We start from the raw sequence: 25,366 nt of genomic DNA, 5'->3' as shown, positions 1-25,366 counted from the left end.
GGTCATGCTCGGGGTAGTGTTTTAGGGTTTAGGGCAGTGCAGTGGTGTTTGTGTAGTGTATGGGGTCTTGCTGGGGGTAGTGTTTTAGGGTTTAGTGCAGTGCAATGGTGTTTGTGTAGTTTAGAGTGTCATGCTGGGGGTAGTATTTTAGGGCTTAGGGTAATGCAGTGTTGTTTGTGTAGTGTAGCTTGTCATGCTGGGGGTAGTGTTTTAGGGTTTAGGGTAGTGCAGTGGTGTTTGGATAGTGTGAGGGATTGTGCTTTGGGTAGTGTTTTAGGGTTTAGGGTAGTGCAGTGGTGTTTGTGTAGTGTCGGGGGTCATGCTGGGGGTAGTGTTTTAGGGCTTAGGGTAGTTCAGTGGTGTTTGGATAGTGTAGGTGATCATGCTGGGGTATTGTTCTAGGGTTTAGGGTAGTGCAGTGGTGTTTGGGTAGTGTTGGGGGTAGTGCTGGGGTAGTGTTTTAGGGTTTAGGGTAGTGCAGTGGTTTTTGTGTAGTGTAGGGGGTTGTGCTGGGGGTAGTGTTTTAGGGTTTAGGGTAGTGCGGTGGTGTTTGTGTAGTGTAGGGGTCGTGTTTTAGGGTTTAGGGTAGTGCAGTGGTGTTTGTGTAGTGTAGGGGGTCGTGCTGGGGGTAGTTTTTTAGGGTTTAGGGTAGTGCGGTCGTGTTTGTGTAGTGTAGGGGTACTGTTTTTGGGTTTTGTGTAGTGCAGTTGTGTTTGGATAGTGAAGGGGGTCGTGCTGGGGTAGTGTTTTAGGGTTTAGGGTAGTATAGTGGTGTTTGTGTAGTGTAGGGAGTAGTGCTGGTGTAGTGTTTTAGGGTTTAGGGTAGTACAGTGGTGTTTGTGTAGTGTACGGGCCGTGCTGGGGGTAGTGTTTTAGGGTTTAGGGTAGTGAAGTGGTGTTTGTGTAGTGTACGGGGTCATGCTGGGGGTAGTGTTTTAGGGTTTAGGGTAGTGCAGTGGTGTTTGGGTAGTGTGAGGGATTGTGCTGGGGTAGTGTTTTAGGGTTTAGGGTAGTACAGTGGTGTTTGTGTAGTGTAGGGGGTCATGCTGGGGGTAGTGTTTTAGGGTTTAGGGCAGTGCAGTGGTGTTTGTGTAGTGTAGGGGGTCTTGCTGGGGGTAGTGTTTTAGGGTTTAGGGCAGTGCAATGGTGTTTGTGTAGTTTAGAGTGTCATGCTGGGGGTAGTATTTTAGGGCTTAGGGTAATGCAGTGTTATTTGTGTAGTGTAGCTTGTCATGCTGGGGGTAGTGTTTTAGGGTTTAGGGTAGTGCAGTGGTGTTTGGGTAGTGTATGAGGTCATGCTGGGGGCAGTATTTTAGGGTTTAAGGTAGTGCAGTGGTGTTTGGGTAGTGTAGGGGGTCATGCTGGGGGTAGTGTTTTAAGGTTTAGGGTAGTGCAGTAGTATTTGTGTAGTGTGGGGGTAGTGTTTTAGGGTTTAGGGTAATGCAATGGTGTTTGTGTAGTGTAGGGTGTTGTGCTGGGGATAGTTTTTTGGGGTTTAGGGTAGTGCATTGGTGTTTGTGTAGTAAAGAGGGTAGTGTGTTAGGGTTTAGGGTCCCCCTTTGGAAGAAAAATGGACAACAATAGATCTCGTCAAGTGTGTAGTGCATGCACTGCATCGCTAGGCGAGACCTAAAAAGCAATGCACCAAGATGGCTGCTAACACTTCCTGGATTGACTTGTTGACAGCCAATTAGAGCCAAGCTCATGCTTGTGTAGTTAGGGCCCGTCCAGATATATAAAGATATTTTTCCTTTAATATCTCAAAAACTACTTAACGGATTTAAACCATTTAAGAAAAAGGTCTCATTCTGAACCAAGGGCTACATTTGTGCCAAATTTCGTGTAATTCCCTTCAGCAGTTCGGGCTGTAGCTTTGTCTAAAGTTTCCTATGGAAAAATACATTGGGAAAAGACGTTTTGGGACCCTCCTTCTTTCTCAGCCCCTGCTTGGTAAATCACCCCGAAACTTTCAAGACATAAGCAGACCGGAGCTGATCACTAGTTTTGAAAATTTCGCAAAGATTCGTCTACCGGTGCCAAAGATATTGGGAAAACAAAAAACGCTTTTCCTATGGAAACTAGGTCCTAACTATAACTACCTTCTATATATATATATATATATATCAGCAGCTCCCCTCGTGTAAAAGCAATGCCGGGTCCCACAGGAGGCGGGGAGCCGGCGGTACCGTGGGGGCATTGGGGCTCCCCCCACAGTCACCAACTGTGAGGCTATGCCCCGTGGGATGGGGTCCCCGGGGCCAAAGATGGCCTGGGAGGGGGTCAGGTGGTCCTCCTTCCTAGTGTGAAGGCGAGGGGTGCGCATCTCTTGTAGTTGTGCTGGGTGCGCGATTCCAAGCCAAAATCTTTTTTTATTTTTCATATAAACCTAGGTTATATGTTGGGTCTATTGAGTGGCTCTAAAAAGAGCCCTTGTTTTCACTGGGAGATTCTTGTAGCTACATGTAAGTGTGGATGCAGAGTTTCAGGTTGTTGAGAAACACTCTGTTGCCTTCTTCAGTGAAGTGTACTCCATCACTTCTGTAGATGCCATCCATAGTGAAACGAAGATTGTTGTTATAGATGGAGCCCATCCCAATGTCTCTGAGGTAAGCAGAAACAGCTTTATTGAAATTTTTTCTAGCTTTCTCAATCTGAGGACAACATTTATTGGCCCACTTCTATTTCTGTCGTTGGCATATGTTAGAGCATACAAAGACAGTTTGGTGGAAAAGCAACAGAAAATATAGCTGTGCCCCATAATCCACACTGAAAGCCTCTTGAAGAGATGATTGTAGGTAATGAAAAGATGTCTGTAGCTTAGGTAGTCAGTTGGTAGAATGAGAGATATCTAAAATGGTGGAGAAGATGCTGTTTTTAAGAAAGTAGAGGTTTGATTGGCTGTTTAAGAACATTGTACATTCAAAAATAGGGTGCATTTTACTTTTGTTAACAAGCAAGTTACTTATTGGTTAGTAAAAAATGTTTGAAAGGTACAGCAGAAAGGATAAGGTCATGTTTTGCAAAGGCAACCACACCTACTGTTCTCATTTGAAACATTGTGTGGTGAACTTGTGACCTGTCAGTTAAGCTGAATGTTGCATGACCTGTTGCTATGGAAACTGACATTAAGCAGAAAGGGTGAAGAAATCAGTTGATAAGTGTGATTATCTGTGACCAATGGAAATGTGTTTTACAAATTGAAAAGTTCTGGGAAGCAATGTCATTTGTTGCTTATGTGTATTTGTATGAAAAAAGAGAGGGAAACCTTGCTATTACTGGTCTCACCTTGCAGAGTCTGGTGATTTATATTGACTGTGTGTAAAAGAAAATCCAGTCTGAGTTGGTGAGATATTTCATTCAACAGATTTATTTGCAAGGTTAGTTATATATTTTTGAGGTTTATTTAAAAAAGATTTGACATTATTCTAAAACTGTGTTGTTTGAAATATATTATTAAATGTAGAGATGTATATTGAATTAGTTTCATTGTACTTGAAGTTTGTTTAAAAAACAGTCTGTACAGTAATATGTGTATTTTTAAAGATGATTACTTATGTAATTAATTAAGCTTATTTTGTCTGTTCAAAGGTATAGCTGAATAATGCCGCATATTTTTAGATAGTTGGTTGAAGATGTAGTACAAATGTGTATTTTGTAAGATGTTCATATAAGGTGTCGTTTATTAGGCTTCATTTTTTTTCTCTCCACGAAGGTATAGTTGAATGATACTGCATAATTATCGATACTTTGGAAAAGTTGCAGCATAACTGTGGTGTTTGAAAGATGATCATATAAAGTGTTATTAATTAGGTTTCTGTTATTAGTTTGTACAGAAGGTAAAGTTAAATGATGGCATTTATTTAAAGATAGTATGGGGAAATAAGGTGCGGCTGATTAGGCTTCTTTTTGTAGTCTAAACAAAGGTATAGTTGAATAATGCAACATAATTTTAGATACAATGCTGAAGATGTATAATAAAAGTATGGTTTTAAAAATGATCATTTAAGGTGTTGTTAATTGCTCTTCTTTCTTAAGTTAGTTGAGTGGTAAAGTTTAATGATGTGGCATATTTGTAGATTGTATTGTCAAGATGTAACTCAAAAATAAACCACCATATATTACCCTTTCTGGCATGTTGTACTTATCTACTTAACTATATAGTATGTAATGAGTTATCTATGTGTTCAGATTCTATTTATACAGTTGCATGTATGCTTAATGTACTCATGCAATGACCCAGGCCCTAACTCATCCACTTCTACAATCCCTTGAGCACTACCTATGCAGTTCAGTAATCTCTCTGTTACTACCGATGCACTCGTCCAATCACCCAGCCAGTCCCATGTCCTTATCTAATCATTGCGCCAAAACCCAAGCACTTATAAATTCACCATGCACTCTCCTTGCAGTACTCTAATCATCCAGTCACTACTCATGTACTCATGCAATGACCCAGGCACTAACCCATGCACTTCTACAACCCCTTGAGCACTACCTATACAGTTCAGTATTCTCCTTGTTACTACCTATGCATTCTTCCAATCACCCAGCCAGTCTCATGTCCTTATCTAATCACTGTGCCAAAACCCAAGCACTTATGAATTCACTATGCGCTCTCATTGCAGTACTCTAATCATCCAGTCACTACCCATGCAAAGACCGAGACACTAACTCATGCAGTTCTACAATTCCTTGAGCACTATCTATATAGTTTAGTAATATCCCTGTTACTAGTTATGTACTCCTCCAATCACCCAGACAGTCCCATGTCCTTATCTAATCATTGCGCCAAAACTCAAGCACTTATAAATTCACCATGCACTCTCCTTGCAGTATTCTAATCATCCAGTCAGTACCTATGTACTCATGTAATGACCCAGGCAGTAACTCATGCAGTTCTGTAATCAATTGAGCACTACCTATACAGTTCAGTAATGTATCTGTCACTACCTATGCACTACCCCAATCAACCAGCCAGTCCCATGTCCTTATCTAATGATTGTGCCAAAACCCAAGCCCTTATAAATTCACCATGCACTCTCCATGCAGTACTCAAATCATCCAGTCACTACCCATGTACTCATGCAATGACCCCGGCAATAACCCATGCACTTCTACAATCCACTGAGCACTACCTATACAGTTCAGTAAGCTCCCTGTTACTACATATGCATTCCTCCAATCACCCAGCCAGTCTCATGTCCTTATCTAATCACTGTGCCAAAACCCAAGCACTTATAAATTCACCATGCACACTCATTGCAGTACTCCAATCATCCAGTCACTACTCAAGCAATGGCCCAGGCACTAACTCATGTACTTCTACAATCCCTTGAGCGCTACCTATACAGTTCAGTAATCTCCCATTTACTACCTATGCATTCCTCCAATCACCCAGCCAGTCTCATGTCCTTATCTAATCACTGCACCAAAACCCAAGCACTTATAAATTGAAGATGCACTCTTCTTACAGTGCTCTAACAATCCAGTCACTACCCATGCAAGGACCCAGACACTAACTCATGCACTACTACAATCCCTTGAGCACTACCTATACAGTTTAGTAATTTCCCTGTTACTAGTTATGCACTCCTCCAGTCACCCAGTCAGTCCCATGTCCTTATCTAATCATTCCATCAAAACCCAAGCACTTATAAATTCAGCATACACTCTCCTTGCAGTACTCTAATCATACAGTCACTACCCATGCAATGATCAAGGCACTAACTCATGCATTTCTACAATCCCTTGAGCACTACCTATACAGTTTATTAATTTCCCAGTTACTAGTTATGCACTCCTCCAATCACCCAGCCGGTCTCATGTCCTTATCTAATCACTGCGCCAAAACCCAAGCACTTATAGATAAACCATGCACTCTCCTTGCAGGACTCTAATCATCCCGTCAGTCCGATGTCCTTATCTAATCATTCCATCAAAACCCAAGCACTTATAAATTCAGCATACACTCTCCTTGCAGTACTCTAATCATACAGTCACTACCCATGCAATGATCAAGGCACTAACTCATGCACTTCTACAATCCCTTGAGCACTACCTATACAGTTTAGTAATTTCCCTGTTACTAGTTATGCACTCCTCCAATCACCCAGTCAGTCCGATGTCCTTATCTAATCATTCCACCAAAACCCAAGCACTTATAAATTCACCATGCACTCTCATTGCAGTACTCTAATCATCTAGTCACTACCCATGTACTCATGCAATGACCCAGGCACTAACTCATGCACTTCTACAATCCCTTGAGCACTACCTATACAGTTTATTAATTTCCCTGTTACTAGTTATGCACTCCTCCAATCGCCCAGCCCGTCTCATGTCCTTATCTAATCACTGCGCCAAAACCCAAGCACTTATAGATAAACCATGCACTCTCCTTGCAGGACTCTAATCATCCCGTCACTACCCATGCAATGATCCAGGTACTAACTCATGCACTTCTACAATCCCTTGAGCACTACCCATACAGTTCAGTAATCTCCCTGTTACTACCCAGTGGTGTAGCTAGAGCTTCTGGTGCCCGGGGCTATCCCTCAGATTGCCGCCCATGGCAGGTAGCAGGGGGGGTTGCTGGGGGAAAGTATGTATTTGCTCTGGAGCCCAATGGAGTCAAAACGTGTAGCTTGGCTCTATTGCGCCAAAAACCTCCAGCTGATTATTGATATATAGAAGTTATTTCACACAAGGCCTAGTGAATTAGAGAAATCCCACACTGCTTTTGCCTTACGGCTCAGGGCAAGGTGAATACTCAACCACGTGTGGTTTGAAGTATCCTTCAAAAGTTTGCACTTAATGTATTAGTATTTCCAACATATTTTCCATGAAATGCAACACAATGTTGGAAACTAATTGGGATAGTTAGATTTCACGTTCTGCTGTGCAGGTCAGTTCAATGGCTAGAGTTCACTGTTAACTGTATTCGAAATCAAATGCTCACAGGTCACAGAAGGAGGAATGTTCTGAGGGTAGCATGTTGAATTGGAACTGAATTATTTCATTCAAACGAAACAGAGCACGGGAAAGGTAAGCAACACGTTGAAGAGGATGTAGCCTTAGGGCTAGGGCGGTCGGCCTTGAAGCTGGGGAAACGGGTTTGAGTCTTGGCAACAACGCTCAACATCCTGTGATTCTGGGCAAAAAAAAATGTATATGTCCTTCTGTAATGAAACTGGTGCTCATGTAAAGCGCTCTGATACCCGATGTCTCGGGTCTAGTTCGTGCTGTATAAAACAATTATAAAGAAACAAACTAAAAAACCACTATGTAAGCACGGCTCGGTGAGACCTCTCAATTATACCTACGCATGAAATTTAAACAAAAACACCGTTACAAAACCCTTCCTATTTTATTTGACAATACCAGGGAGCTGAAAGATCAGATGCGTTTCAAAATAAAAGTGTTAATTCAGGAAAACCGGAAAACAATAGCTGTTACCATCACAAACTTCAGGATAGGAAGGAAAAGTGAGAATATTTGCTTGGACTGACCCAGAAATATAAACTGTAAACCACCAAATTTGATAGTCATATGACATACAGACTTAATGTTTATGACACTATTTCAATTAAGTTAATTGTTGTGTACTAATGATCAACCTGTGTGACAAGTATGCACCTTGTACAAATTTCAAATTAAGATTCATGTTAAAGGTCTGGTCTTTTTTATCAGTACTTTTTTCACAAATTTTACTTTACATAGTATTCTTTCTGCTGAACAGTCTGCTAAAATATTCTCTACTGCCCACCAGTTAAAGCCTTAAGTATGAATCTGTTATATCCAGCTAGCCCAACTCGATTCAATCCATCAGTAGCTTTGGGGAGAAGTAAGCCCTCAGCATGCAAGAATGTAGATCAATCAATCAATCAGGTTTATGCTTCATATGTTCATTCCTTCTACTCTGGCAAAGGAGTAGTGTCAGAAAATCAAGCTAGTAAATGGAGCTATACCAATAATACTATTCATTCAACATTAGGAGATAAAATGAACAGCATATTGAATGATAGCTCTTTTATGGCTCAAAGTAAAAATCATTAATTAAAATTTTAAGAAAAGTTAACTCAAGTATAGAAAAAATATTCTGCAAATGATACCATGTGTTGATACCTTCAACACAGACATGCACCCATGTAATCACATTTGGGGAAGGGAGGGAGGGCATCAAATTAAATCAAAGGGAAAAAACTTTACCTTGCAGCCTGACGTGACAAACATTTTTTAAAAGGTGAAGCATAGTTTACCTTGAATAAAGTGTGCATGGTGGTTTTGGTGCTTCCCTACATACTGCCCTGTTGCCGCTATTTAACAAATCATGCTGGAGTGGCGTGATAGGAAGCCACTTAAAGACTTAGTAAAGAGGTTAAGTCCAGTGGAGCGCTGAGCCATTGGTCTCGATCTTTCTTGCAATGCTAGTTCCTTACTCAGGCAGTATTAGTAACAGATCACATCTCACAGAGTGCATTGTTGTTATGCGCGGTGGATGGGCAGCGAGCTTGTGCTGGACACTGGAAGCCAGGCAGGGCATGTACAGCTGTGCTGCATCAATTTTAAAGACGTCCAAGGTAGCAGTAGTGCAAGCAAGAGGGGTGGTAACCCCTTTTTTGCACCTCCCACTCAGGACACCTTTTGAATCAGGTGTATGGGAAGTGGTGAAGGTATAAGGCATGATGGTGATTGCCCAGAGGAGCGCGCGAGTCTGAACATTTCATGGCTCGAAAGGGTGGAGGTCTCTGGTCAGCAGAGGAAGAAGAAAGCCTGGAGAGTGGGAACCCTGTGGTGATAGATGGACCCCTAGCTTGACAACATCGTGGTGAACCACCCAGGGGCCCGGCAACAAGGGAAGGGTGTCTGGTGGAGTCATCGAGAGAAAGGAGGAAGGAAGGTGACTAGGGTAGACCCTGTAATCAGCAGTCTGAGCTACATACCTGCTACCCAAATCAGAGACTAAAAGACGTTGTACAGCATGTCCAGGTAGAAGGTTCAGAACAAAGTGGGAAAGGGATGTAGTTAGCCACCTGGCCACTGTAGGGCTCACCTATGCCCCAGATACCATGGATCAAGTACCTTCTGGCCGGGCGCCGCCAAAGGTTTTCAATAAAGGGGTATTGGACGGCATGTGGTCTTCGTACCTATACAGCAACCAGTGCATGTGTGTCTTTATTGGTGTGGAACTGGGCCTATGTGTTACCACCTACATAGCTTGCCTGCACCATCAAAACTCCCGCACTTTAGAAAGTGCAGGACTCTCTTGTGAATATATGTCCATCGCTGTAGAACGCTGGGGAGACTTGCCACTGGAAACCTGTGGATAACCCCCACAGCAAAAGTAAGAGCATGAGTGACAGTGGGTCCTACTGCCACTGGATAAAGTGCAGTACCATCCGCAAATAAGAAATGTACAATTATTCCTGCCATGTAATTCCATGTTTTGTCAGCCTTGTGTGGTGCCTTACATTCCACCCTTTCATGCCTCAGGCTGATAGAATTCTGGAGTCAAAGCCAAGTGCAATGGGCCCACTCCTCCCTCCTCAGTGCCAGCTCCCCTCCGCATCAGCAGTAACTGGACCCAGCAGAGGGTCGGCCTGCAATGGGCCGGTTATCTGTGTGGCGATCCCCTCTGATGGTCGGTGTGTGGAGCCTGGTCCCCAGCTGTCAGAGGCCCTCCGCTCCTGACTGACTTTACAGCCACGAACCCGACACCTGTGGAATGCCAAGCAGAGCCCGCAGAGGGGGCCGGAACTTTAGCCGACTCCAGGCTGCTGGGCCTCCTCTGTTTCCCCATCATTTCTTCCTTTCTTTCCAGAATGTCAAGTTACGCAGCAGGTTTTACAGCTTCAGTTGATAAGTGTTTTCCAGGCCAAGTGTGTAACGGTACAGCCCGAGCCGGGCCCCTGCACAGAGCGCCCTGTGTGTTCACCGAGCAATGGAGAGAAATTTTCAGGCATTTTACCTCAGGCTCTCGTCGGTCGTGTGTAGACCACACAGTGGTGGTGGTACAGTAGAGGTTGGTTCTGCTGCAAATCGCCCAGCACTCCCCTGACTCGTCTCCACTCATGACGAGAGTGCGTCGTGGTGGCGCACGCAACTGCTGTATTTTTGGCACGGGGGCTGGAGAATTATGATGCCAAGGGCCGTCATTGGTAGCGCTTACGCGCGCTACAAGATTGATGGCCCTGGGACCCACAAACACGAGACGTCGCCACTGCACCACCACCACTACCTTTGGTGGTGCGTGTGCTGCAGCATTTTGCAACCAGGTGTGCTTGCACTTCACTGCATGTCACTAGTGTCGGGGAGGGGGCAGCGCGGCACTGGTAGCCCATGGCGGCCGCCTTTATAATTTAATTGGGGACTGAGGTTCCGTGTGGGACGGAACGACACTTTTGAGTGGTGACGAAAATGGATGAGTTGGGTATCTACGAACCGCAAATGACGAGTATAGTGGGTGTACGCAGTTTCGCTACGCAACCACGTATGGTTCGTCTTATTTTTGGGTTTATTCATCTGAACCCTCGGGTTCCATTTTAGATACGGCATCCATTTTGTTTCTTGCCCTCAAGTAGCCAGCGAACGGACTTTTGTCCGCTTCGTGACCCTGGGACTCTCAAGCTTACGCGAGAGACACGTGTTTCCTTGAGTATGACTTTTATGATGAGGGAAACGACACGACGAAGGCAGATGGCCCCGCTCGAGGTTCATCTTGCCGTGCCGGTCTATTGTTTCAGCCATGCATACATTAGACACGGTATCTCTGATCCCGTTATCAAGTTTCCTTTATTACTCCTAACACTCTTCTTTAACCTGCTGTGCATCCTTGTTCTTCCTTTGCATCTGTTTTTGTCCCTTCTCCTAATGTGTTTACGATCAGGATGGAATGTGTTTTATATGCTTTTACAGTTGGGAACTGGCAATACTGTGGTAATCATGTTCCGGCCTCCTGAAACATGAACGCGACCCTTTTTGAAGTTTATTGTGGGAACTGAGTTGTAATCTTTGTTCACTATATTGGGCTATGGGAAAAACGTGTATAAAAGGAGCGATCCACTTTTGCAAATTGAAGCAGTCTCCGAGAACCTACACGCTGTGTACTTCTTGTGACCTCTGTATCCCTGCAGTAAAATAAACGCTGATCTCTGACGCCGCTGGAAGTGTCCCGTGTCTCTGTGTTTGGTACTCCAGAACAGGTAACCCACGAAGGTTTCAGGTGTTGTTCCCTGGCACCGCTGGGTCTTAGAAAAACCCAGTCCTTCAGTTGGCGCCCAACGTGGGGCGACATCAGCGGTACCGGTCCAAAGCCCGACGATCGTGAGGAACTTCGTGTGAAATCTCCGAGGGAAGGTGCACCCCGCTTCATCGATCCAGTTGTCGAAATAAGTGGCCCGACGTCTTTTCCCGCGAAGATCCCCGCCTCCTGACGGCTGCGACGGACTGATGCCCTGACTGTCGACCTGTTTTTGGCGCCTGGCGTAGTCCTTTGTACGGCGAGACGATAGACGGGCCTTCCTGGTGACGCCATTGTTCTTTCAGTTAAGTATTTGTGGGTCGCTCCCTGTGTTCCTTTGTTGTTTACATGGTACCATAGCATTTGTGGTTCTTAGTTGTTGGGTTTTATTTGACGATTGAAATTGCCAAAAACCGAGGGTCTCGCAAACTTTTTGCGAGGATATCGTAAATTCGATAGCCCTTGAAGTTTGTAAACTCGGTTAGTGTGCGCGATGCCTAGCCGTAGTACTTTGTTTGGGTTTCTTAAATGTTGCAGAATGGATTCCCGGCTGGAGGATTCATGTCCGATACCTCCGGTTGGAACTCCGATTTATGAGCTCTATAGTCGCCATGGCGTAGGTCCTATCGTGTATAATGAATATTGGGTCCGCTACACTAAAAATGATGGCGTTCTTAGTTGGCCATCTCATGGTAGCTTTGAAACTGCCGTTTTAGATAATTTGGAAGCTAAACTGTTTAAAAAGAAGGCTAGGCCGGCCATGTTTGATTCCTTCCGGTTGTGGCGGAAAGAGGCCAAGCAGAAAGAAATCAAGCAGAGTAAGAAAAGTAAAAGAGAAGGCGTTATCGCGGTGATGCGAGATGCTGAACAGTATCAGCGAGACAAAGATGAGAAAGAGCAGGAAGTTAGTGCTCGACTTCATCATATGGCGGTGGATAAGTGTTATCTGGTGCTACCGCCTAACAATGATAAGTCAGGAGAAGAAGCGGTAGAGGATTCGCTATTGTCTTATCTGTTGAAATCACCACCCCCCTATGCTCCCGATACTCTGGGTCCTGTGATTCTACCTCTTCCTCCACCTGCTGTTTTGGCGGCTGCTGGTCAGCCCGCTGTTCCTCCCGCTCTCCCGAATCCCCTTGTGCCACAGATCGTTCCTCCTCTTTTACCGGCTTCTCTTCCTACTGCGCCTTTTCAAGTCCCTCCTCAGTCTGTTGTTCCTGCTACTCCTGGTGCCGCGTCAACTTCTATTGCCTCTTCCCCTACTGTCGCCACGCCTGGATCTTCTTCCTCTTCTCCTTCTGTTCGTAGTCGTCTCTTGACTGCTGTTGCTTCTCTTTATTCTCCGCTTTTTGGGCCAATACTCGGCTCGACTCTTTCAGATGTCGCTCAGAGGCGCAGCCAGCTTCCTGACGATAGAGAACGCGAATCGGTGGTAAAAATGGCACGTAAATGGATTCGTAATCCTGTTAAATATCCTTCGCGTGTAGTGTTTGACACATTTTCTCAGTTTAATGCGCCCACTCAACGATTCGTGTTTGAGGAATTGTGTAAATCGTTGAAGGAGGAGTGGGATCACGATGTGGTAGATACTGTACCGTCTGAGGTTTCTGAGCTCCAGCATCGGTTCACAACTGGTGTGATTGTAGGTGACAAAGTTCGAGAAGCTCTAGAACGTTTGTTATCCTTTCGATGTACAGTGCAACCTCGAGCATTGTTTAAGGAGGAGACGGCAGCATGGATGGCGCAACCTGGTCAATATCCGATGCGGGAAGTTCCCCCAGTATGGATGCCAGGCGATCCTAATGCTAACCCTGCTGTCCCAGGCCGTTTTCAGAGAGTGTGGATACACCTCCCTTGGAAAAGATCGGAAGTCTTACAGGTGAAGCAAACTTTGCCTGATCCCCGTAAAAATCCAGCAGGTTATTATAAGGAGTTGTCCCAATTGGTGGATGCTACTGTTATGAATCTAGCTGATATTTTGTTTGGCAATGTAGTGCCTCAGCCGATTTGGGCGAAAATTCGTCACGAGAATCACGCGGCTGAGTTAGGCGGTGACTGGGCTGCCCTTACAGCGGCAGACGCTCAGCAAGTCGGTGGGGCTAAGCCTGAGCAGCCTATTGTGGCATTGCCCCAGAGGATTATTACCCTCATGAAAACGCTTATGCCAGCGATGCGCGTTAATTGGGACAAGCTGTCCGCGTGCAAGCAAAAGAGGGAGGAAAGCGTCTCCGACTTCTTTACGAGATTTGAGGAAGCATTTGTCGATCATAGTGGCCAGGACATGGGCTCAGAGGGTGGTCAGCGGCTGTTTGTTGATAAGTTTGTGTCGAACTTGTTGCCCGAACTTAGTAATAAGTTGAAAAATTCTGAGAGTTCGTGGGCCGTTTCTACCACTGCTCAAATATTGGCTACGGCCCAATATTACGAAAATAGGGAAAAGGAGGAAAGTGAACGTGCAGATAAGAAAACAAAGGATCTTAAAACTAAGGTCTTATTGCAGCAAGCGCATCCTCCGCGCTCGAATTTTAATGATTCGCAACAGCCAAATAGATCGCAATCACAGTTCTCTAGATCGCAGACGCGAAATGACTCTCCCGCACCCCGTTTTGTGTTGGGATACAATCAATGTGCGTACTGTCTAGGGGAGGGCCATTTGAAGTTTAATTGTCCGGTTCTCCGTGATAGGAATAATGGTGTGTCAGCTCGAGGAGGACGTGGTGGTCCTCAACAAGCTTCACGTGGTAGAGGTCGTGAAGTTACTCCAGTCAGGCCGAGCGTTTTGCCACTTCCTCAGACTCGCAGAATTGTTTCGATCGACGTGAACCATCGTCCGGTAGATCTGCACAGTATCATGTGGATGACTGTTACGTTGAGCGTGATGTTGATATGGATGGTATCTACTAGGACAGCCATAGACGAAGGAAGGGAGAAGTATCAGTTCCGGTTGATCAGAGAGGGCCTTATGTTGACGTAGCTACATTGGGTATCGTTGAGCCTTTTCTGTTGGACACTGGTGCAGCAAAAAGTTCCATTATGCATTCGAAACTCCCTGGCGCGCCTTTGTCTGGCTTAACGAATGTTTCCGTTGGATTCTCTGGCGCCCCCGTTAGCAATCCAGTTTCTAGCCCCTTGCCACTTACGATTGGGTCTCATGAGCTAGAAGCTCCTTTGATTTTGACTACTGGTTGTGGTGAGAATCTTTTGGGTTTGGATTTGTTGAAGAGGTTACATGCGACTTTGTACTGCTCTCCTACGGGTGTGGAGCTTACGTTGGGTGAGAATGTGATTTCCCCTATGTATCTATCGATCGATAAGCTCCCACCGGAATTGAGTTCTCTTCCAGCTTCTTTGTGGGCAACAGGTCCCAATGATGTGGGCCTGTTGGATATCCCACCTTATGTTGTTCAATTGAAAGTTGATGCGCGCTTACCACGCATACCACAGTATCGTATTTCTCTTGATGGTGAACGAGCACTATTAGCGATCATTTACGATCTGATCGGTAAAGATGTTATCGAGGAGACACGAGGTAACGTGTGTTATAGTCCCGTGTTGCCTATTCTGAAACGAACTGATCCGTCCAAGCCTCCCGTGTACCGTCTAGTTATCGACTTACGGGAAGTCAATAAAATTGTTGTCCCACAGTTTCCTGTGGTTCCAGACATTACATCTTTACTGACTCTGATTCCAGCCTCTGCATCATGGTTCTCGGTAATAGATCTGAAGAATGCGTTCTTTAGCATTCCGATTGCTGAGGAAAGTCGTGATTTGTTCGGATTTTCGTTAGGAGGTCGCAGTTACCGGTTCAAACGCGCACCTCAAGGCTATTGTGAGAGTCCATCGATCTACAGCCAAGCTCTTAAGAGTCAACTGGATGCATTTGTACTGCCGACTGGTGCGGCTTTGATTCAGTACGTTGACGATCTGTTGGTAGCCGCAGATACTGAACAAATTTGCAAGACTGCTACTGTGTCACTGTTGCAGCATCTCTGTGACTTACACCACAAAGTGTCACCTTCTAAATTGCAATATTGTTGTCAAGAAGTTACCTACTTAGGTCACTTATTGTCAAAGGCGGGAAGAAGGTTGACCCCTGAAAGAATCGCAGCAATTGCTCGAATGACTGTGCCAACAACTCAGAGAGATGTGCGTGCCTTTTTGGGTATCACGTCGTACTGCAGACAGTGGATTCCGAACTTTTCACTGTTAGCGAAGCCATTGATAGCTCTCACGTGCAAGGATGTTTCGACTCCTTTGCCGTGGACGGAGGAATGTCAGAAACGTTTTTCTGAACTACGTGATGCGCTGTGTTCGGCTCCCGTGTTAGGTACTCCTGATTATAGTAAGCCATTCACATTATACGTTCACGAGAGGGAAGGTTGTGCGTTGAGTGTTTTAACGCAACAATTTGGCGACAAGCAGCGCCCGTGTGCATATTTTTCCTCGACCTTAGACCCGGTAGCTAGAGCGTTGCCAAGTTGCTTGAGGGCGACAGCGGCAGCAGCGGCGTCTATATGACAGTCCGCAGGTCTTGTTATGGATAATATGCTCATGGTGATGGTTCCGCATGCAGTTGATACTCTCTTGAATCGGACAAAGACTCAACATCTGACGAGTGCAAGGTTGTCTGGGTACGAGCTGACCCTTTTGGCAAGTCATATACAGATCAAACGTTGTAATGTACTGAATCCAGCGACATTGTTGCCAATTAATATGGAATCAGATGATGTGCCACCACATGATTGTTGTTTACGAACTGAGGAGAAAATAAAAGGTTGTGTGGACCTGAAAAACACTCCCTTGACAGATCCCGATGGTACCTTGTATGTGGATGGGTCGTGCTTTAAATTGCCGAATGGTGATGTGACGACTGCGTATGCTGTAGTAACGTTGAGCACGATTGTGGAAACTGCGAGATTGAATCAGAATTCAGCACAAGCTGCAGAGTTGATCGCATTGACAAGAGCGTGCGTTTTGTCTAAAGGAAAGCGAGTGAATGTGTTTACCGACAGTCAGTATGCATTCGGTGTTGCGCATAACTTTGGAAGATTGTGGAGAGAAAGAGGATTTATGACATCGCATGGTACGAAGATCCAGCATGGACAGCTCGTGAATGACCTTTTGGATGCACTTACACTGCCTAAACAAGTGGCAATTGTTAAATGTAGTGCACATCGGAAAGTGACGGACGATGTCGGTCGTGGTAATGCATTTGTGGATGAGATTGCTAAGGAAACGGCTAAGGATCTTGCGACCCGAATGTATGTCACGAGTTCAGTAAGGTGGCCGACAGAGACTGGTATGTGTGAAAATACTATTAAGAGTGTGAAAGCAATTCAGAACGAGGCTACCAAAGCTGAGAAGACTAAGTGGAAAGAAAGTACGGGAAAGTTGGATATGTATGGATGTTGGGTTGACCTGACGGAATGTCAGAGGTGGATGTTACCAGATGCGTATGTATTAGCTGTTGTGACGATGGCTCATGGGTTGGCACATATCAGTGCGAAAGGCATATGTAGGTTCTTGTCCCCTGTATGGAGAAATGAGGGTATTGCTAAATGTGCCGAGAGAGTGGTTAAGAATTGTATGGTGTGTTTGATGCACAATCCTGGCAAGGGTACCCCCACTCCACCTGGTCATTTTGCTCCTCCTGTTTGTCCCTTTGAGGTTATCCAGCTGGACTTTATCCATATGGAGAGATGCAATAACCTAAAGTATGTTTTGGTTGTGGTTTGTGCGTTCTCCAGATGGATTGAGGCCTATCCTCTTAAGGATAACACTGCCCTGTCCACAGCAAAAATCCTGCTGAAGGAATACTTTCCTCGGTACGGAATGCCACGGATTGTATGGTCGGATAATGGGAGTGAGTTTGTGGGAAGTGTAATGCAGAGTGTGTGTAAGGGCCTTGGAATTTGTCAGAAATTCCATAGTGCTAATCATCCTCAGGCAGCGGGTTTGGTTGAAGGGTACAATGGTACCCTGAAACTGAAACTCGCCAAGATTCAAGCTACGACTGGTTTATCGTGGCCTGATGCCTTGCCTCTGGCCCTCCTATCGACCAGAGCGACCGTACACTCTCGAGTAGGGCTTAGCCCATATGAGATTGTGTTCGGCCGCCCTGCGAATATTTGGGGGGTTCCGAGACCAAGGGCCTTTGATAGTCTTGAGTATCCAATGTTAATTGATTACTTGCATGATTTGACCACTAAACTACGGTTAATCCATCAACAGGTCTTTGAAGCTCTACCGGCGCAGACAGAGGGTCCTGGACACCAGCTCCGGCCAGGGGACTGGGTCGTTACCCGAAATTTTGGTCGAAAGCGTAACTTGGAGCCAAGATTTGTAGGACCCTTCCAAGTCTTATTGACGACGAGGACTGCGGTTCGACTGGAGGGCAGGAAGAATTGGGTACACGCCAGTCACATGAAGAAGGTGCCGATCCCCTTACCAACGGATCGTTGGGTGAGGACTGGGATTTCGGCAACAGAAACTGAGACTCCTTTGCACTTTGTGCCGTTTAGCGACGCTCAACCGGTGGGGAGTGATTTGTCACTGCCAAACCCACATGAAGAGTCATCGGTAGCAGAGAACCAAAGGTCTGACTCGTTGTCCATTTCATCGAACACTGTTGCGCCAGCTGAACAATTGTTTGTAGAGCAAACTCAACCTGGAAGAAGCCGATATTTTCTTCGTTCAAGGACTAATAAAAATTAGTTATATATATTTGTTTTTTTGATGTTATGAACATTATGGACAATTATATCCTTTCTTTTTGAGTTTTTATGTGCTGTCCCGCGGCTAAGAGATTTGTGATTTGAGTTTTTTTGCGAGGAAACCTCTCCATCCGGGTCACCGTAGGGCCGTGTGGGTACTCCTTTCTGTTTAGCAGGTTTCTGACGCTAGGTCGGTTACTTTTGTCGATTCCTGGGAACTCCTGGGGATTGATAATCGCTTCTCAGAACGAAGTGCGTCAAGTACGTCACGGACGGTTTGTAGAGGATGGCATTCTCTAAGCTATTGGAAGCAGAAAGGATGTCGGCGCAGAGATCAGAATTAAGAAAAGTTGTATGTACAAAATGTTTTTTGTTTCAGGTGTTCCTACTGTTCCTGACCGTATCTATGTTATTGGTGGGTGGAGTATATTTTGGAGTACAGTTGTTATTACCCTCTGTTTCACCTACCCTTTCTCCTAAACTAAGCTCCCTCACCACTGTTTCCCCACATTCTTTTCATCCTCTGCCTCAACATGAACAGGTTAGACGTGCGGAGTTCATGAACAACTCCTTTGTTCAACTTCTACATCAGCATCAGTTGGTGATGAACACTACCAATTGTTGGGTGTGTGGGTTAATGCCACATACCATGGATAGGGGTATTCCGTATTTGGTTCTTCCCTACAGCTCCCAGGGTTCGGCTCGAGCATTCCAAACTATGTTCCGTAGTGCACTAGATTCCTACCCCAGTCGAGAGCCACGTTCTGCCAATTTTGGTCCTGGGCCGTATCACAAACCTTTGGCGATAGCGATAGCGGATTTAGATAGAGATGTTTTTGATGCATCGCTTATCCCAAGTGAGGAGGTACAGGCTTACAAGGATCTGAGCGAGGCTGAGTATAGTACGTCAGTGGGTGATAGACAGCTTAAGAGCTCGTCCCCAATATGGATTGTACCACACCTCGGTAATTTCTGCTTGAAAGGTTTGGGTCGAAATCCGAGAGCACAACTTGGGAACAGTGCTTGCACCGACACGTATGTTCTGCCGATGCTCTCTTCCCCTGTTTTTCTGACCGCCAAGGGCACTTATTTTGTATGTTATGAACGCGCATATACATGGTTACCCCGTGATTTTTCGGGTACCTGTTATATTGCGAATCTTCTGCCACCGACTTTCACTGTCGCCTCAGATTATCACAAAACTAGAGTTGTGAGAGGTGTTATTAGCAAAGAGGATACTGCCGGTCAAGAAGCAGGAGACTTCTTTAAGGGTTTCCTGCCGTTTTGGGGACCTATGGTTAATAGTAGGAACTTAAGACAACTGACACGTGTAGTAGAGTCGACTGCTAATATTACTGCAAGTGCCCTTGGTAATCTCACAGCTGAACTTCAGGCGGATAGACTCATGACGTTACAGAACCGTATGGTTCTAGATGTTGTTCTCGCAGATAGAGGTGGTGTGTGTAAAGTTATCCATTCGAGTTGTTGCATTTATATTCCTGACAATGCTCCAACTGTTTACCAAGCCATCTCGAAGTTGCACAAGATCTCCGAGGCCATACACGTGGACGAAGGTAATTGGACGCTCCTAGGATGGTTTTGGGGCCTGATGTCAACTTGGGGTTGGAAGATTCTGATGATCGTAGGGGTTGTTGTAACGTTTCTGTTCACGTGTTGTCTTTGTGTACAGTGTGGTCCTGCCTTATGTGGCCTATGTGCTACAACGTGTATAAGACGACCATCTATTACCAAGGAGACGTTGATGAATAGAATGATGTTCCAGTAGCAACTGAACGACCTGATGAATATTGAAGTAGATTCTGATCTTGACTAGTGCTTGCCTACATGAGGGCAAAAGGAGCGTCTGAGGTTCCGTGTGGGACGGAACGACACTTTTGAGTGGTGACGAATATGGATGAGTTGGGTATCTACGAACCGCAAATGACGAGTATAGTGGGTGTACGCAGTTTCGCTACGCAACCACGTATGGTTCGTCTTATTTTTGGGTTTATTCATCTGAACCCTCGGGTTCCATTTTAGATACGGCATCCATTTTGTTTCTTGCCCTCAAGTAGCCAGCGAACGGACTTTTGTCCGCTTCGTGACCCTGGGACTCTCAAGCTTACGCGAGAGACACGTGTTCCCTTGAGTATGACTTTTATGATGAGGGAAACGACACGACGAAGGCAGATGGCCCCGCTCGAGGTTCATCTTGCCGTGCCGGTCTATTGTTTCAGCCATGCATACATTAGACACGGTATCTCTGATCCCGTTATCAAGTTTCCTTTATTACTCCTAACACTCTTCTTTAACCTGCTGTGCATCCTTGTTCTTCCTTTGCATCTGTTTTTGTCCCTTCTCCTAATGTGTTTACGATCAGGATGGAATGTGTTTTATATGCTTTTACAGTTGGGAACTGGCAATACTGTGGTAATCATGTTCCGGCCTCCTGAAACATGAACGCGACCCTTTTTGAAGTTTATTGTGGGAACTGAGTTGTAATCTTTGTTCACTATATTGGGCTATGGGAAAAACGTGTATAAAAGGAGCGATCCACTTTTGCAAATTGAAGCAGTCTCCGAGAACCTACACGCTGTGTACTTCTTGTGACCTCTGTATCCCTGCAGTAAAATAAACGCTGATCTCTGACGCCGCTGGAAGTGTCCCGTGTCTCTGTGTTTGGTACGCCAGAACAGGTAACCCACGAAGGTTTCAGGTGTTGTTCCCTGGCACCGCTGGGTCTTAGAAAAACCCAGTCCTTCAGGACACTGACATTACTGTCCCCAAATAAATGATAAAGACTGCCACCACGGCCCATCAGTGCCGTGTGGCCGCCGCCCCCAAAATAGTGCCACCTGGGGCGGACCGCCCAACCCCCCCCCCCCAGCTATGCCCCTGTTACTACCTATGCACTCCTCCAATCACCCAGCCGGTCTCATGTCCTTATGTAATCACTGCGCCAAAACCCAAGCATTTATAAATTCACCATGCACTCTCATTGCAGTACTCTAATTATCCAGTCACTACCCATGTACTCATGCAATGACCCAGGCACTAACTCATGCACTTCTACAATCCCTTGCGCACTACCTAAACAGTTTAGTAATCTCACTGTTACTACCTATGCATTCCTACAATCACCCAGCCAGTCTCATGTCCTTATGTAATCACTCCGCCAAAACCCAAGCACTTATAAATTTACCATGGACTTTCCTTGCAGTACTCTAATCATACAGTCATTACTATTTGCAATGATCCAGGCACTAACTCAAGCACTTCTACAATCCCTTGAGCACTACCCATACAGTTTAGTAATTTCCCTGTTACTAATTATGCACTCCTCCAATCATGCAGCCAGTCTCATGTCCTTATCTAATCACTGCGCCAAAACCCAAGCACTTATAAACTCACCATGCACTCTCCTTGCAGTATTCTAATCATCCAGTCCCTACCCATGCAATGACCCAGGCACTAACTCATGCACTTCTACAATCCCTTGAGGTCTACCTATACAGTTCAGTAATCTCCCTGTTACTAGTTATGCACTCCTCCAATCACCCAGTCAGTCATATGTCCTTATCTAATCACTGCGCCAAAACCCAAGCACTTATAAATTCACCATGCACTCTCCTTGCAGTACTCTAATCATCTAGTCACTACCCATGCAATTATCCAGGCACTAACGCATGCACTTCTACAATCCCTTGAGCACTACCTATACAGTTTAGTAAGTTCCCTGTTACTGGTTATGCACTCCTCCAATCACACAGTCAGTCCCATGTCCTTATCTAATCATTACACCAAAACCCAAGCAATTATAAATTCACCATGCACTCTCATTGCAGTACTCTAATCATCCAGTCACTACCCATGTACTCATGCAATGACCCAGTCACTATTTCATGCACTTCTACAATCCCTGTAGTACTACCTATACAGTTCAGTAAACTCCCTGTTACTAACTATGCACTCCTCCAATCACCCTGCCAGTCTCATGTCCTTATCTAATCATTGCGTCAAAACTCAAGCACTGGTAAATTCACCATGCACATTCATTGCAGTACTCTAATCATCCAGTCACTACCCATGCAATGACCCAGGAAATAACCCATGCACTTCTACAATCCATTGAGCAATACCTATACAGTTCAGTAAGCTCCCTGTTACTACATATGCATTCCTCCAATCACCCAGCCAGTCTCATGTCCTTATCTAATCACTGCGCCAAAACCCAAGCACTTATAAATTCACCATGCACTCTCCTTGCAGTACTCTAATCATCCAGTCACTACCCATGCAATGACACAGGCATTAACTCATGCACATCTACAATCCCTTGAGCACTACATGTACAGTTCAGTAATCTCCCTGTTACTACCTATGCATTCCTCCAATCACCCAGCCAGTCTCATGTCCTTATCCAATCACTGCGCTAATACCCAAACACTTATAAATTCACCATGCACTCTCCTTGCAGCACTCTAATCATCCAGTCACTACCCGGGTATTCATGCAATGACCCAGCCACTAATACATGCACTATTAAAATCGCCTGTGCACTGCCCATGCAGTCCTCTAAACACCTAAGCACTACTCATTCACTCCCACAAGTATCCAGGTAGTAAATGCATTGTGATTTCTAAACAATGCATTTAATTCGTTTTTATGTAGAAAGTGTTTGTTTAGTAATAGAATGGTATATTTCATAGATTTATATTATTAATATTATTATTTTTTTTGCAGATATTCTTGATCATCATTAAAATAGACTTACCATTTCTAAAAAAATAGTAAAGAGGAAACAACAAAAAAAAGAATATTATTTAAAGAAAAGACAACAGCAATTATTAGACGACCTACAACATGTGGGGGAAAAAAAGTCTTTCGGTAAAAGAACAAAATAATTTATTGAAAGAGTTTCAAGGACTAGAAATAGTTTGTACAACGTAGAGAATAGAAAGAATACGTCAAGAAGAAAAAAGAATGAAACAAAAAAAAGACAAATTAATTGTAAATCATGTTCTAAAAAAACAATATATGGTAAAAGGAGAAATAAGCAATTTGATGAAATAAGGAAAGGAATGTTTTACAATAGAGTAGTATTAAATGTATTAAAACAGGGCAAGAAATATAAAAAAATTAGCATTGTATAAAAAGCAGAAACAGATTGAAACTATTGTAGAAAAGGCTTTTGAATTAAAAAGGAAATTATTAATTTTAGTTTTAAACAGAATTCAATGATTTGATAAGCCAATACGTTTTATGAAGACCAAAAGTAAATAGAAGAGACTAATTATTAGAACTAACTTTAGTGAATTTTTTGGGGTGAATCGAAACACGCTTCAATTTCAGAGCCTTTTTTTAATGAAGAGAGCTATTTTTGAACCAATACATTAGTGCACGCAGTTGAAACCAGTGGTCGTGCTTATGAAGTGAAGAACGGTTGTACAATTGAGAAAGAAAAGATGGTTCCTAGAAATATAGAAGAAGTGATAGCTGATGAAGTTCTAGGGAGACGTACTAAAGCCTCAGTGTATACTTGGGATTGTAGTGGTATTTGTAGTATATGACAGGAGTCTATTGATATTTTACGAAATTTCTTATGAGCATACAGTAACAAAAGTGTTAAACAAAAGATTAAGATGCTGCAAAGTCTAGATCCTTGCAAATTGAGAACAAATACTGGTTTGCAAGGTCATTCTCTGGCTTGTCCTTCTAGAAAAGTGTGTCAAAGTGGTTTTCATCATTTCAGAATGTTAGCAGTACATCACTCTCAAATGCGGAAGTTAGTCAGAAGATTGTACTACGCAAAAAGTCCAGCAATAATTTTAAGTGATTTAAATAGTGCTCTTTTGCATGGGTCAGTATCAGATGTAAAAAATGTTTGTGATGAAATAGAGTTTCGTTACTTTGGTCGTGAACAAGAGTGTAGAGACAGTGAGACATTGATAGAAGTAGGTATTGAAGAAGACGTGCAAGATAGTAGTACTGAGAGGTTTGAAGAAGAAATTACAAAATTTAAGGTAATTTGTTGTAAAAGACCCAATTATGTTTGTATTTGTTGTCGACGAACTCACTATAAAAATCAAACTAGGAAAATTGATCTGTATTTAAAAAGTGAAAAAGAAAACAATGATAAGTGGCAGGAATTTGCAACTTATTTGTTGGTAGAAGATTGCTTTGATTTGGGAACTGATCAATGTATTTGTAAATATTGTTATACCAAATTAGAGGAAAACAAAATGCCAGCTAGAGCTGTACATAATAACCTAGAGTTGGTAGCTATTCCTCCAGATCTGGTAGATTTAAATACTTATGAGTCCATTCTGATTCAATCTCTGCACGGCTATTGTTCGTATGGAGCCTAAAACAGGTAAGTTGCCTCCCACAGATTTACAGAGGATTAAAAGGAAGAGTTGTGTATGTATCTTTAGATTTAAAGAAAAATATTGAAACTATTGGTGTAGAGAAAGAGGAAACTGAACCTGTAGTTATTCTAGATAATGGCGTTCCTACGAAGAGTCGGTAAATATGGCAAGAATTAGTAGATATGAGCAAAGGCTACATTATATCTAGGGCTCCCGGTTTTATGGTATTTATTTTTTTGCCATTTCCGTCTGTATTTATCCATATTTATTTTATTTTTTGGGCGTTTTTTCTGTATTTATCCACATTTATTTTTGCCACAAGTAAAAGACGACGCTACAGTTAGTATTTTTCCACATTTATTTAAATTGACATTGCACACATGCGCTCACTTAAACTAGCGATTTGTTGTGGCTTTAGCAGTTCTTTAAATGGTCCGATACTCAGTAATTTGAAAAGGAGTGTACCTGTGCTTTTCAGTTCTGCTATAAAAACACTTTAGGATAGAGTACAAGCACTTATCAGGAGCCAACATGTGCCAGCATTTCTGTTTTTCCATCTAAAGCCAGCTAGAAATCTGCCGTCAAATGTCTATGGTTTTCACATAGAAAGTACGTACCAAATGCAAACCAATGGGGCGCCTGGGCGTGCATTCTGAACACCCCCTTCACAGTGAGTTTGGGTATCAGCTGTGGGGCGTGACAGAAGCAGGCACTAGGCTAAAGTCCGAAAAGCTGGCTGATCAGATGGCACTGCTGGGTATTGTGAGAAGCTGATGCAGGTGGGCAGTTTTACAACGTGGCACCCGAGGGTCGATAGAAGAATATAGCACTCATGTAAAGTGTCAGTGAAGTGAGAGGCGCTGGCATTACTTGGGAATACTACCATTCAACAAGTACCTAGATATGCATCAGTTTGTAGTGGGCACTTTACAACAGATTCAAATTAATGCTCACGGGCATAGCTGAAGATTGGAGGCTGCTAGGGGCCTCTCGATGGCTACTTACTCCCTGCTTAGGGGAGTGACTGCATCAGTGCCAACCTTCCG

This window comes from Triturus cristatus, chromosome 8, assembly GCF_964204655.1.
Source record: "Triturus cristatus chromosome 8, aTriCri1.1, whole genome shotgun sequence".
Classification (NCBI taxonomy): domain Eukaryota; kingdom Metazoa; phylum Chordata; class Amphibia; order Caudata; family Salamandridae; genus Triturus; species Triturus cristatus.
Note: the sequence above shows the minus strand (reverse complement) of the source record.